The following is a 12,892-nucleotide window of genomic DNA, read 5'->3' as shown; positions in this document are numbered from 1 at the left end:
TTGTAATTGAGTTTCAATTTCAAAGCATTATGGTCTGAAAATATGCAAGGGAGAATCCCAATCTTTTGGCATCAGTTAAGACCTGATTTCTGACCCAATATGTGCTCTCTTCTGGAGAATGTTACATTTCCACTTGAGAAGAATGTGTATTCAGTTGCATTTGAATGTAAAGTTCTATAAATATCTGTGAAATCCATCTGGTCCAATGTATCATTTAAATCTTTTTCTTTGGAGATGTGCTTTGGAAATCTGTCATTTGCAGAAAGCACCATGTTGAAGTCTCCCAGTGTAAGTGTATTATTATCTAAGTATGTCTTTACTTTGGTTATTAACTGATTGATATATTTGGCAGCTCCCACACTAGGGGCATAAATATTCATGATTGTTAGGTCCTCTTGTTGGATAGATCCTTTAAGTATGATATAGTGTTCCTCTTTATCTCTTACTACAGTCTTTGGGATAAAGTTTAATTTATCTGATATGAGGATTACTACCCCTGCTTTTTTTTTTTTTTGAGGACTATTTGAATCATAAATGCTTTTCCAAGCTTTCATTTTCAGGCTGTAGGTGTCCTTAGGTCTAAAATGAGTCTCTTGTAGACAGCAAATAGATGTGTCTCGCTTTTTTATCCAGTCTGAAACCCTGCGCCTTTTGATGGGATCACTTAGCCCATTCATGTTCAGAGTTACTATTGAAAGATATGAATTTAGTGTCATCATAATACCTATTCAGTCCCTGTTTTGTGGATTATTTCTTTGGGCATCCTCTTTCTTTTACAGAGTTCCCCATAATATTTCTGGCATAGCTGGTTTGGTGGTCACAGATTCTTTCAGTTTCTCCTATCTTGGAAGTTCTTTATCTCTCCTTCTATTCTGAATGGGAGCCTTGCTGGATAAAGTATTCTTGGCTGCATGTTCTTCTCATTTAGGACTCTGAATATATCCTACCAGCCCTTTCTGGCCTACCAGGTCTCTGTGGAGAGATCTGTTGTTAATCTAATATTTCTTCCCATATAATTTAGGGATCTCTTGTCTCTTGCTGCTTTAAGGATTTTATCTTTATCTTTGTAATTTTCAAGTTTCATTATCAGATGTCGAGGTGTTGAATGCTTTTTATTGATTTTTTTTTTTGAGGGGGGATCTCTCTATCTCCTGGATCTGAATACCTGTTTCCCTTCCCAAATTAGGGAAGTTCTCACCATTGATTTGTTCAAATATGCTTTCTGGTCCTCTGTCCCCTTTGGCGACCTCTGGAACCCCAATTAAACGTAGATTTTTCCATCTGAGGCTGTCTTTGATTTCCGTTAACCTTTCTTCATGGTCTTTTAATTGTTTTTCTCTCTTACCTCAGCTTCCTTCCTTGCCGTCAACTTGTCTTCTATGTCACTCACTCTTTCTTCTACCTCATTAACCCTCATCATTAGGACTTCCTGTTTGGATCGCATGTCATTTAATTGATTTTTAATTTCGGCTTGATTAGATCTAAATTCTGCAGTCATGAAGTCTCTTGAATCCTTTATGCTTTTCCAGTGCCACCAGTCAGTTTATAATTGTGCTTCTGAATTGGCTTTCTGACATCGAATTGTAACCCATATTCTGTAACTCTGTTGCAGGGAGTACTGTTTCTGATTCTTTCTTTTGTGGTGAGTTCTTCTTTCTAATCATTTTGCTCAGTGCAGAGTGGTAAAAACGAGTTGTTCTGGAAAAAGGCAGAAAAGAAAAAAGAAAAAAGAAAAAACAGTCAACAACAACTTAAAAAATGAAGGGTATCCTCTGCTTCTGTATACTATAAATCCCTCGAATTCCCCTGGAGTTTCCCAGCGTTGTTTGGCCAAGTACTTGCTCTTCCCCTGTCCTTCCAGCTGGTCTTCTGGGGAAGGGGCCTGCTGTGCTGGTTCTCAGGTGTGTACACCTGGGGAAGCTGCCTTGCCCCCTGCCTGGTGCACGGCTCAGTGGGAGCTGTTTATCCTGTGAGGCCCCCATTCCCTGGCAGCCCCGGTCTGTCCCAGGCACACCATGCCACCAGGAGGAAGTACAACTCTGGCAGCGGCCAGCCTTCCAGCTCTAGAATCAGCTCCTGCTGTAACTACTGCAGTCTACCAGTCCTCACTGGCCTGGATGCTCTGAGGCCGTGGGTGCTGATCTGTACAGTGCTGGGTGGCCTGGCAGCAGGAGGGTCCTCGCTGTCCTGGGCCCTCCCTGCCTTTGCCTTTCCCGGGGAATGCGCAGGATCTTGGGCTTTGTCCACCCAGCGCCCTGGGATCTGGGGCCTGTGCTGCTGGAATTGTGTTCCCAGGGCCCTGTCTCTCAAAAGCAGCAGGGTGCAGCCCTGTCCATCCAGAGCCCCTGCCTGAGCTTCTCCCAAGGCCCTGCTGGGCACGCTCTCCAGCCCTTTACAGAGTTTGGCCCACAGTCTGTGGCGTGCTCTTCTCTGGGGCGCACTTCCTCTGTTAGTGACCCCGGGAACCTGGAGGCTCCACTGCCCCTCCTGCGGTTCTGCCCGGTTTCCCTGCTAAGTGCCTTTCTGTCCAGGATGAATCCGGTGTGGATTTTTAAAGTTCCTTCTTCTCTGGGACTGGGCTTTCCTTTCCTGGAGGCTTTCACCACTGGCCTTAGCCTGTCTCCTCGTGGGGCCCTCCCCCACTGGATTCTTTTATATATTTTTTTCTGCCTTCCTACCTTGTTAGAGGTGCAAACACTTCTCTATGTAGCATTCCAGCTGTTCTCTCTTTAAATCTCAGGTCGAATTCATAGGTTTTCAGGATGATTTGAAAGTTATCTAGGTAATTTGGTGGGGACAGGTGACTTGGGGACCCTATTCCTCCACCATCTTTCCCCATCCCCACGTATATTTTTTTTTAATCAGTGTTGTGGACACATTGTGGAGAACATTTAACAAGTAAGATCATTTTACCTACTTTGGTAACAATGTAGTAGACTGAATAGAAATGTGAAATTTTACATTCTCCTTATCTTTGCAATATGCAGCTATATAAGCAAAATCTACTTTGTATGTGGACAAGATATCAATAATCATTGTACACGTGTCTGTGGTTTTAGTAAAATCTTCATAGGATTCAAGAAGATTATGTGAAACTAAGAGCTAAAGGAACAGTTTATTAGTTGTTGCTGTAAATTGAGACATTACAAAAAATGCTATAGAAAGTATGATCATTGGTAAGATAACAACAGAATTAACTCTCCACTATAAGGACTCAATACAACTATGATCAAATGGTCCTCTTTTGTTCATCGATCTTTTCACTACAATCTCTGCATCTGGATATGTAATTTTACTCAGTTTTATAAGAGAGATCATGGAAAAGAAACAATAGTGGATATTGATTCAAAAATAATATGCCCAAGCTAGCTCAGCTGCCTCTGTTTACAAATGGACATTGTTGTCTTTTGGGAGAGTCTTTATATTGAAGAATAATTGACATACAATATTGTATTAGTTTCATGTGTACATCACAGTAATTAAACACACACACATACACGCACACATATATGATAGGAAGGGATACCACAATAAGTCCGGATATCATCTGTTACCATATCAAGGCTCTTAGAATATAATTGACTATATTTGGGGAAGTATTTGATTTCTTTCACAACCCTTGTCCACCATGGCTGACACGAAAGTCCTATCTTCATTTTGTGTAGTATGTTATGTTTTAGTAATTTTCTTCCATATAATCCAATTGTGTTCTTCAATCTCTTATTAAAATATTACAAAATACCTTATTGTAGGTCATTCTGGCATTGGAATTGTAATCATTCTCATTTTCTTTTTTTATTTTAATAATAAATTTATTTTTTATTGGTGTTCAATTTGCCAACATACAGAATAACACCCAGTGCTCATCCCGTCAAGTGCCCCCCTCAGTGCCCATCACCCATTCACCCCCATCCCCCACTCTCCTCCCCTTCCACCACCCCTAGTTCGTTTCCGAGAGTTAGGAGTCTTTATGTTCTGTCTCCCTTTCTGATATTTCCTACCCATTTCTTCTCCCTTCCCTTCTATTCCCTTTCACTATTATTTACATTACCCAAATGAATGAGACCATATAATGTTTGTCCTTCTCCAATTGACTCATTTCACTCAGCATAATACCCTCCAGGTCCATCCACACTGAAGAAAATGGTGGGTATTTGTCATTTCTAATGGCTGAGTAATATTCCATTGTATACATAAACCACATCTTCTTTATCCATTCATCTTTCAATGGACACCGAGGCTCCTTCCACAGTTTGGCTATTGTGGACATTGCTGCTATGAACATCGGGGTGCAGGTGTCCCGGCGTTTCATTGCATCTGTATCTTTGGGATAAATCCCCAACAGTGCAATTGCTGGGCCATAGGGAAGGTCTATTTTTAACTCTTTGAGGAACCTCCACACAGTTTTCCAGAGTGTCTGCACCATTTCACATTCCAACCAACAGGGTAAGAGGGTTCCCTTTTCTCTGCATCCTCTCCAACATTTGTGGTTTCCTGCCACGTTAATTTTCCCCTTCTCACTGGTGTGAGGTGGTATCTCATTGTGGTTTTGATTTGTATTTCCCTGATGGCAAGTGATGCAGAGCATTTTCTCATGTGCTTGTTGGCCATGTCTATGTCTTCCTCTGTGAGATTTCTGTTCATGTCTTTTGCCCATTTCATGATTGGGTTGTTTGTTTCTTTAGTGTTGAGTTTAATAGGTTCTTTATAGATCTTGGAAACTATCCCTTTATCTGATATGTCATTTGCAAATATCTTCTCCCATTCTGTAGGTTGTCTTTGACTTTTGTTGACTGTATCCTTTGCTGTGCAAAAGCTTCTTATCTTGATGAAGTCCCAATAGTTCATTTTTGCTTTTGTTTCTTTTGCCTTCGTGGATGAATCTTGCAAGAAGTTACTGTGGCCGAGTTCAAAAAGGGTGCTGCCCATGTTCTCCTCTAGGATTTCGATGGAATCTTGTCTCACATGTAGATCTTTTATCCATTTTGAGTTTATCTTTGTGTATGGTGAAAGAGAGTGGTCTAGTTTCATTCTTCTGCATGTGGATGTCCAATTTTCCCGCACCATTTATTGAAGAGACTGTCTTTCTTCCAGTGGATAGTCTTTCCTCCATTATCGAATATTAGTTGACCATAAAGTTGAGGGTCCACTTCTGTATTCTCTATTCTGTTCCATTGATCTGTGTCTGTTTTTTGCCAGTAGCACACTGTCTTGATGATGACAGCTTTGTAGTACAACCTGAAATCTGGCATTGTGATGCCCCCAGCTATGGTTTTCTTCTTTAAAATTACCCCTGGCTATTCGGGGTCTTTTCTGATTCCACACAAATCTTAAAATAATTTGTTCCAACTCTCTGAAGAGAGTCCATGGTATTTTGATAGGGATTCCATTAAACGTGTAAATTGCCCTAGGTAACATTGACATTTTCACATTATTAATTCTTCCAATCCATGAGCATGGAATATTTTTCCATCGCTTTGTGTCCTCCTCTATTTCTTTCAGAAGTGTTCTATAGTTTTTAGGGTATAGATCCTTAACCTCTTTGGTGAGGTTTATTCCTAGGTATCTTATGCTTTTGGGTGCAATTGTAAATGGGATTGACTCCTTCATTTCTCTTTTTTCAGTCCCATTGTTAGTGTATAGAAATGCCACTGACTTCTGGGCATTGATTTTGTATCCTGCCACACTGCCAAATTGCTGTATGAGTTCTAAGCAATCTTGGGGTGGGGGCCTGTGGGTTTTCTATGTAGAGTATCACGTCATTGGCAAAGAGGGAGAGTTTGACTTCTTCTTTGCCAAATTGAATGCCTTTAATGTCTTTTTGTTGTCTGATTGCTGAGGCTAGGACTTCCAGTACTATGTTGAATAGCAATAGTGAGAGTGGACATCCCTGTCTTGTTCCTGATCTTAGGGGAAAGGCTCCCAGTGCTTCCGCATTGAGAATTATATTTGCTGTGGGCTTTTCGTAGATGGCTTTTCAGATGTTGAGGAATGTTCCCTCTGTCCCTACACTCTGAAGAGTTTTGATAAGGAATCGATGCTGTCTTTTGTCAAATGCTTTCTCTGCATCTAATGAGAGGATCATACGGTTCTTGGTTTTTCTCTTGCTGATATGATGAATCACATTGATTGTTTTACGAGTGTTGAACCAGCCTTGTGTCCTGGGAATAAATCCTACTTGGTCATGGTGAATAATTTTCTTAATGTACTGTTGGATCCTATTGGCTAGTATCTTGTTGAGAATTTTTGCATCCATGTTCATCAGGGATATTGGTCTGTAATTCTCCTTTTTGGTGGGGTCTTTGTCTGGTTTTAGAATTAAGGTGATGCTGGCCTCATAGAACGAATTTGGAAGTACTCCATCTCTTTCTATCTTTCCGAAAAGCTTTAGTAGACTAGGTATGGTTTCTTCTTTTAACGTTTGATAGAGGGATCCCTGGGTGGTGCAGCAGTTTGGCGCCTGCCTTTGGCCCAGGGCACAATCCTGGAGACCCGGGATCGAATCCCACGTAGGGCTCCCGGTGTATGTATTTATTGATATTATGGGGGAATGGTTTTTATTGATCTTTTAATTGTTTGTGGCAAATATGGAAACTGAGGAAAAAAGAGACAAACAATTAAAAGACCATGAGGATAGATTAAGGGAAATAAACGACAGCCTGAGGAAGAAAAACCTATGTTTAATTGGGGTTCCCGGGGACGCCTGAAAGGGACAGAGGGCCAGCATATGTATTTGAGCAAATCATAGCTGAAAACTTTCCTAATCCTAATCTGGGAAGGGAAACAGGCATTCAGATCCAGGAAATAGAGAGATCCCCACCCCTAAAATCAATAAAAACCGTTCAACACCTCGACGTTTAATAGTGAAGCTTGCAAATTCCAAAGATAAAGAGAAGATCCTTAAAGAAGCAAGAGACAAGAAATCCCTGACTTTTATGGGGAGGAGTATTAGGGTAACAGCAGACCTCTCCACAGAGACCTGGAAGGCCAGAAAGGGCTGGCAGGATATATTCAGGGTACTAAATGAGAAGAACATGCAACCAAGAATACTTTATCCAGCAAGGCTCTCATTCAAAATGGAAGGAGAGATAAAGAGCTTCCAAGACAGGCAGCAAATGAAAGAATATGTGACCTCCAAACCAGCTCTGCAAGAAATATTAAGGGGGAACTCTTAAAATTCCCCTTTAAGAAGAAGTTCAGTGGAACAATCCACAAAAACAAGGACTGAATAGATATCACGATGACACTAAACTCGTATCTTTCTATAGTAACTCTGAACGTGAACGGGCTTAATGACCCCATCAAAAGGCGCAGGGTTTCAGACTGGATAAAAAAGCAGAACCCATCTATTTGCTGTCTACAAGAGACTCATTTTAGACATAAGGACATCTACAGCCTGAAAATAAAAGGTTGGAGTACCATTTACCATTCAAAGGGTCCTCATTTACCCCGAAATTTACCCCGAACACTGTAGTGGGAGATGAAGAGGGACACTATCTCATACTTAAAGGATCTATCCAACAAGAGGACTTAACAATCCTCAATATGTATGCCCCGAAAGTGGGAGCTCCCAAATATATCAATCAATTAATAACCAAAGTGAGGAAGTACTTAGATAATAATACACTTATACTTGGTGACTTCAATCTAGCTCTAGTCTACTAAAGCTTTTCGGAAAGATAGAAAGAGATGGAGTACTTCCAAATTCGTTCTATGAGGCCAGCATCACCTTAATTCTAAAACCAGACAAAGACCCCACCAAAAAGGAGAATTACAGACCAATATCCCTGATGAACATGGATGCAAAAATTCTCAACAAGATACTAGCCAATAGGATCCAACAGTACATTAAGAAAATTATTCACCATGACCAAGTAGGATTTATTCCCAGGACACAAGGCTGGTTCAACACTCGTAAAACAATCAATGTGATTCATCATATCAGCAAGAGAAAAACCAAGAACCGTATGATCCTCTCATTAGATGCAGAGAAAGCATTTGACAAAAGACAGCATCGATTCCTTATCAAAACTCTTCAGAGTGTAGGGACAGAGGGAACATTCCTCAACATCTGAAAAGCCATCTACGAAAAGCCCACAGCAAATATAATTCTCAATGCGGAAGCACTGGGAGCCTTTCCCCTAAGATCAGGAACAAGACAGGGATGTCCACTCTCACTATTGCTATTCAACATAGTACTGGAAGTCCTAGCCTCAGCAATCAGACAACAAAAAGACATTAAAGGCATTCAATTTGGCAAAGAAGAAGTCAAACTCTCCCTCTTTGCCAATGACGTGATACTCTACATAGAAAACCCACAGGCCCCCACCCCAAGATTGCTTAGAACTCATACAGCAATTTGGCAGTGTGGCAGGATACAAAATCAATGCCCAGAAGTCAGTGGCATTTCTATACACTAACAATGGGACTGAAAAAAGAGAAATGAAGGAGTCAATCCCATTTACAATTGCACCCAAAAGCATAAGATACCTAGGAATAAACCTCACCAAAGAGGTTAAGGATCTATACCCTAAAAACTATAGAACACTTCTGAAAGAAATAGAGGAGGACACAAAGCGATGGAAAAATATTCCATGCTCATGGATTGGAAGAATTAATAATGTGAAAATGTCAATGTTACCTAGGGCAATTTACACGTTTAATGGAATCCCTATCAAAATACCATGGACTCTCTTCAGAGAGTTGGAACAAATTATTTTAAGATTTGTGTGGAATCAGAAAAGACCCCGAATAGCCAGGGGTAATTTTAAAGAAGAAAACCATAGCTGGGGGCATCACAATGCCAGATTTCAGGTTGTACTACAAAGCTGTGGTCATCAAGACAGTGTGCTACTGGCAAAAAACAGACACAGATCAATGGAACAGAATAGAGAATACAGAAGTGGACCCTCAACTTTATGGTCAACTAATATTCGATAATGGAGGAAAGACTATCCACTGGAAGAAAGACAGTCTCTTCAATAAATGGTGCGGGAAAATTGGACATCCACATGCAGAAGAATGAAACTAGACCACTCTCTTTCACCATACACAAAGATAAACTCAAAATGGATAAAAGATCTACATGTGAGACAAGATTCCATCGAAATCCTAGAGGAGAACATGGGCAGCACCCTTTTTGAACTCGGCCACAGTAACTTCTTGCAAGATTCATCCACGAAGGCAAAAGAAACAAAAGCAAAAATGAACTATTGGGACTTCATCAAGATAAGAAGCTTTTGCACAGCAAAGGATACAGTCAACAAAAGTCAAAGACAACCTACAGAATGGGAGAAGATATTTGCAAATGACATATCAGATAAAGGGATAGTTTCCAAGATCTATAAAGAACCTATTAAACTCAACACTAAAGAAACAAACAACCCAATCATGAAATGGGCAAAAGACATGAACAGAAATCTCACAGAGGAAGACATAGACATGGCCAACAAGCACATGAGAAAATGCTCTGCATCACTTGCCATCAGGGAAATACAAATCAAAACCACAATGAGATACCACCTCACACCAGTGAGAAGGGGAAAATTAACGTGGCAGGAAACCACAAATGTTGGAGAGGATGCAGAGAAAAGGGAACCCTCTTACCCTGTTGGTTGGAATGTGAAATGGTGCAGACACTCTGGAAAACTGTGTGGAGGTTCCTCAAAGAGTTAAAAATAGACCTTCCCTATGGCCCAGCAATTGCACTGTTGGGGATTTATCCCAAAGATACAGATGCAATGAAACGCCGGGACACCTGCACCCCGATGTTCATAGCAGCAATGTCCACAATAGCCAAACTGTGGAAGGAGCCTCGGTGTCCATTGAAAGATGAATGGATAAAGAAGATGTGGTTTATGTATACAATGGAATATTACTCAGCCATTAGAAATGACAAATACCCACCATTTTCTTCAGTGTGGATGGACCTGGAGGGTATTATGCTGAGTGAAATGAGTCAATTGGAGAAGGACAAACATTATATGGTCTCATTCATTTGGGTAATGTAAATAATAGTGAAAGGGAATAGAAGGGAAGGGAGAAGAAATGGGTAGGAAATATCAGAAAGGGAGACAGAACATAAAGACTCCTAACTCTCGGAAACGAACTAGGGGTGGTGGAAGGGGAGGAGAGTGGGGGATGGGGGTGAATGGGTGATGGGCACTGAGGGGGGCACTTGACGGGATGAGCACTGGGTGTTATTCTGTATGTTGGCAAATTGAACACCAATAAAAAATAAATTTATTATTAAAATAAAAAAAGAAAATGAGAATGATTACAATTCCAATGCCAGAATGACCTACAATAAGGTATTTTGTAATATTTTAATAAGAGATTGAAGAACACAATTGGATTATATGGAAGAAAATTACTAAAACATAACATACTACACAAAATGAAGATAGGACTTTCGTGTCAGCCATGGTGGACAAGGGTTGTGAAAGAAATCAAATACTTCCCCAAATATAGTCAATTATATTCTAAGAGCCTTGATATGGTAACAGATGATATCCGGACTTATTGTGGTATCCCTTCCTATCATATATGTGTGCGTGTATGTGTGTGTGTTTAATTACTGTGATGTACACATGAAACTAATACAATATTGTATGTCAATTATTCTTCAATATAAAGACTCTCCCAAAAGACAACAATGTCCATTTGTAAACAGAGGCAGCTGAGCTAGCTTGGGCATATTATTTTTGAATCAATATCCACTATTGTTTCTTTTCCATGATCTCTCTTATAAAACTGAGTAAAATTACATATCCAGATGCAGAGATTGTAGTGAAAAGATCGATGAACAAAAGAGGACCATTTGATCATAGTTGTATTGAGTCCTTATAGTGGAGAGTTAATTCTGTTGTTATCTTACCAATGATCATACTTTCTATAGCATTTTTTGTAATGTCTCAATTTACAGCAACAACTAATAAACTGTTCCTTTAGCTCTTAGTTTCACATAATCTTCTTGAATCCTATGAAGATTTTACTAAAACCACAGACACGTGTACAATGATTATTGATATCTTGTCCACATACAAAGTAGATTTTGCTTATATAGCTGCATATTGCAAAGATAAGGAGAATGTAAAATTTCACATTTCTATTCAGTCTACTACATTGTTACCAAAGTAGGTAAAATGATCTTACTTGTTAAATGTTCTCCACAATGTGTCCACAACACTGATTAAAAAAAAATATACGTGGGGATGGGGAAAGATGGTGGAGGAATAGGGTCCCCAAGTCACCTGTCCCCACCAAATTACCTAGATAACTTTCAAATCATCCTGAAAACCTATGAATTCGACCTGAGATTTAAAGAGAGAACAGCTGGAATGCTACATAGAGAAGTGTTTGCACCTCTAACAAGGTAGGAAGGCAGAAAAAATATATAAAAGAATCCAGTGGGGGAGGGCCCACGAGGAGACAGGCTAAGGCCAGTGTGAAAGCCTCCAGGAAAGGAAAGCCCAGTCCCAGAGAAGAAGGAACTTTAAAATCCACACCGGATTCATCCTGGACAGAAAGGACTTAGCAGGAAACCGGGCAGAACCGCAGGAGGGCAGTGGAGCCTCCAGTTCCGGGTCACTAACAGAGGAAGTGCGCCCCAGAGAAGAGCACGCACAGACTGTGGGCCAAACTCTGTAAAAGGGCTGGAGAGCGTGCCCAGCAGGGCCTTGGGAGAAGCTCAGGCAGGGGCTCTGGATGGACAGGGCTGCACCCTGCTGCTTTTGAGAGACAGGGCCCTGGGAACACAATTCCAGCAGCACAGGCCCCAGATCCCAGGGCGCTGGGTGGACAAAGCCCAAGATCCTGCGCATTCCCCGGGAAAGGCAAAGGCAGGGAGGGCCCAGGACAGCGAGGACCCTCCTGCTGCCAGGCCACCCAGCAATGTACAGATCAGCACCCACGGCCTCAGAGCATCCAGGCCAGTGAGGACTGGTAGACTGCAGTAGTTACAGCAGGAGCTGATTCTAGAGCTGGAAGGCTGGCCGTGCCAGAGTTGTACTTCCTCCTGGTGGCATGGTGTGCCTGGGACAGACCGGGGCTGCCAGGGAATGGGGGCCTCACAGGATAAACAGCTCCCACTGAGCCGTGCACCAGGCAGGGGCAAGGCAGCTTCCCCAGGTGTACACACCTGAGAACCAGCACAGCAGGCCCCTTCCCCAGAAGACCAGCTGGAAGGACAGGGGAAGAGCAAGTACTTGGCCAAACAACGCTGGGAAACTCCAGGGGAATTCGAGGGATTTATAGTATACAGAAGCAGAGATACCCTTCATTTTTTAAGTTGTTGTTGACTGTTTTTCTTTTTTTCTTTTTTCTTTCTGCCTTTTTCCAGAACAACTCGTTTTTACCACTCTGCACTGAGCAAAATGATTAGAAAGAAGAACTCACCACAAAAGAAAGAATCAGAAACAGTACTCCCTGCAACAGAGTTACAGAATATGGGTTACAATTCGATGTCAGAAAGCCAATTCAGAAGCACAATTATAAACTGACTGGTGGCACTGGAAAAGCATAAAGGATTCAAGAGACTTCATGACTGCAGAATTTAGATCTAATCAAGCCGAAATTAAAAATCAATTAAATGACATGCGATCCAAACAGGAAGTCCTAATGATGAGGGTTAATGAGGTAGAAGAAAGAGTGAGTGACATAGAAGACAAGTTGACGGCAAGGAAGGAAGCTGAGGTAAGAGAGAAAAACAATTAAAAGACCATGAAGAAAGGTAACGGAAATCAAAGACAGCCTCAGATGGAAAAATCTACGTTTAATTGGGGTTCCAGAGGTCGCCAAAGGGGACAGAGGACCAGAAAGCATATTTGAACAAATCAATGGTGAGAAACTTCCCTAATTTGGGAAGGGAAACAGGTATTCAGATCCAGGAGAT

This window comes from Canis aureus, chromosome X, assembly GCF_053574225.1.
Source record: "Canis aureus isolate CA01 chromosome X, VMU_Caureus_v.1.0, whole genome shotgun sequence".
Classification (NCBI taxonomy): domain Eukaryota; kingdom Metazoa; phylum Chordata; class Mammalia; order Carnivora; family Canidae; genus Canis; species Canis aureus.
This window is presented reverse-complemented; position numbering follows the sequence as displayed.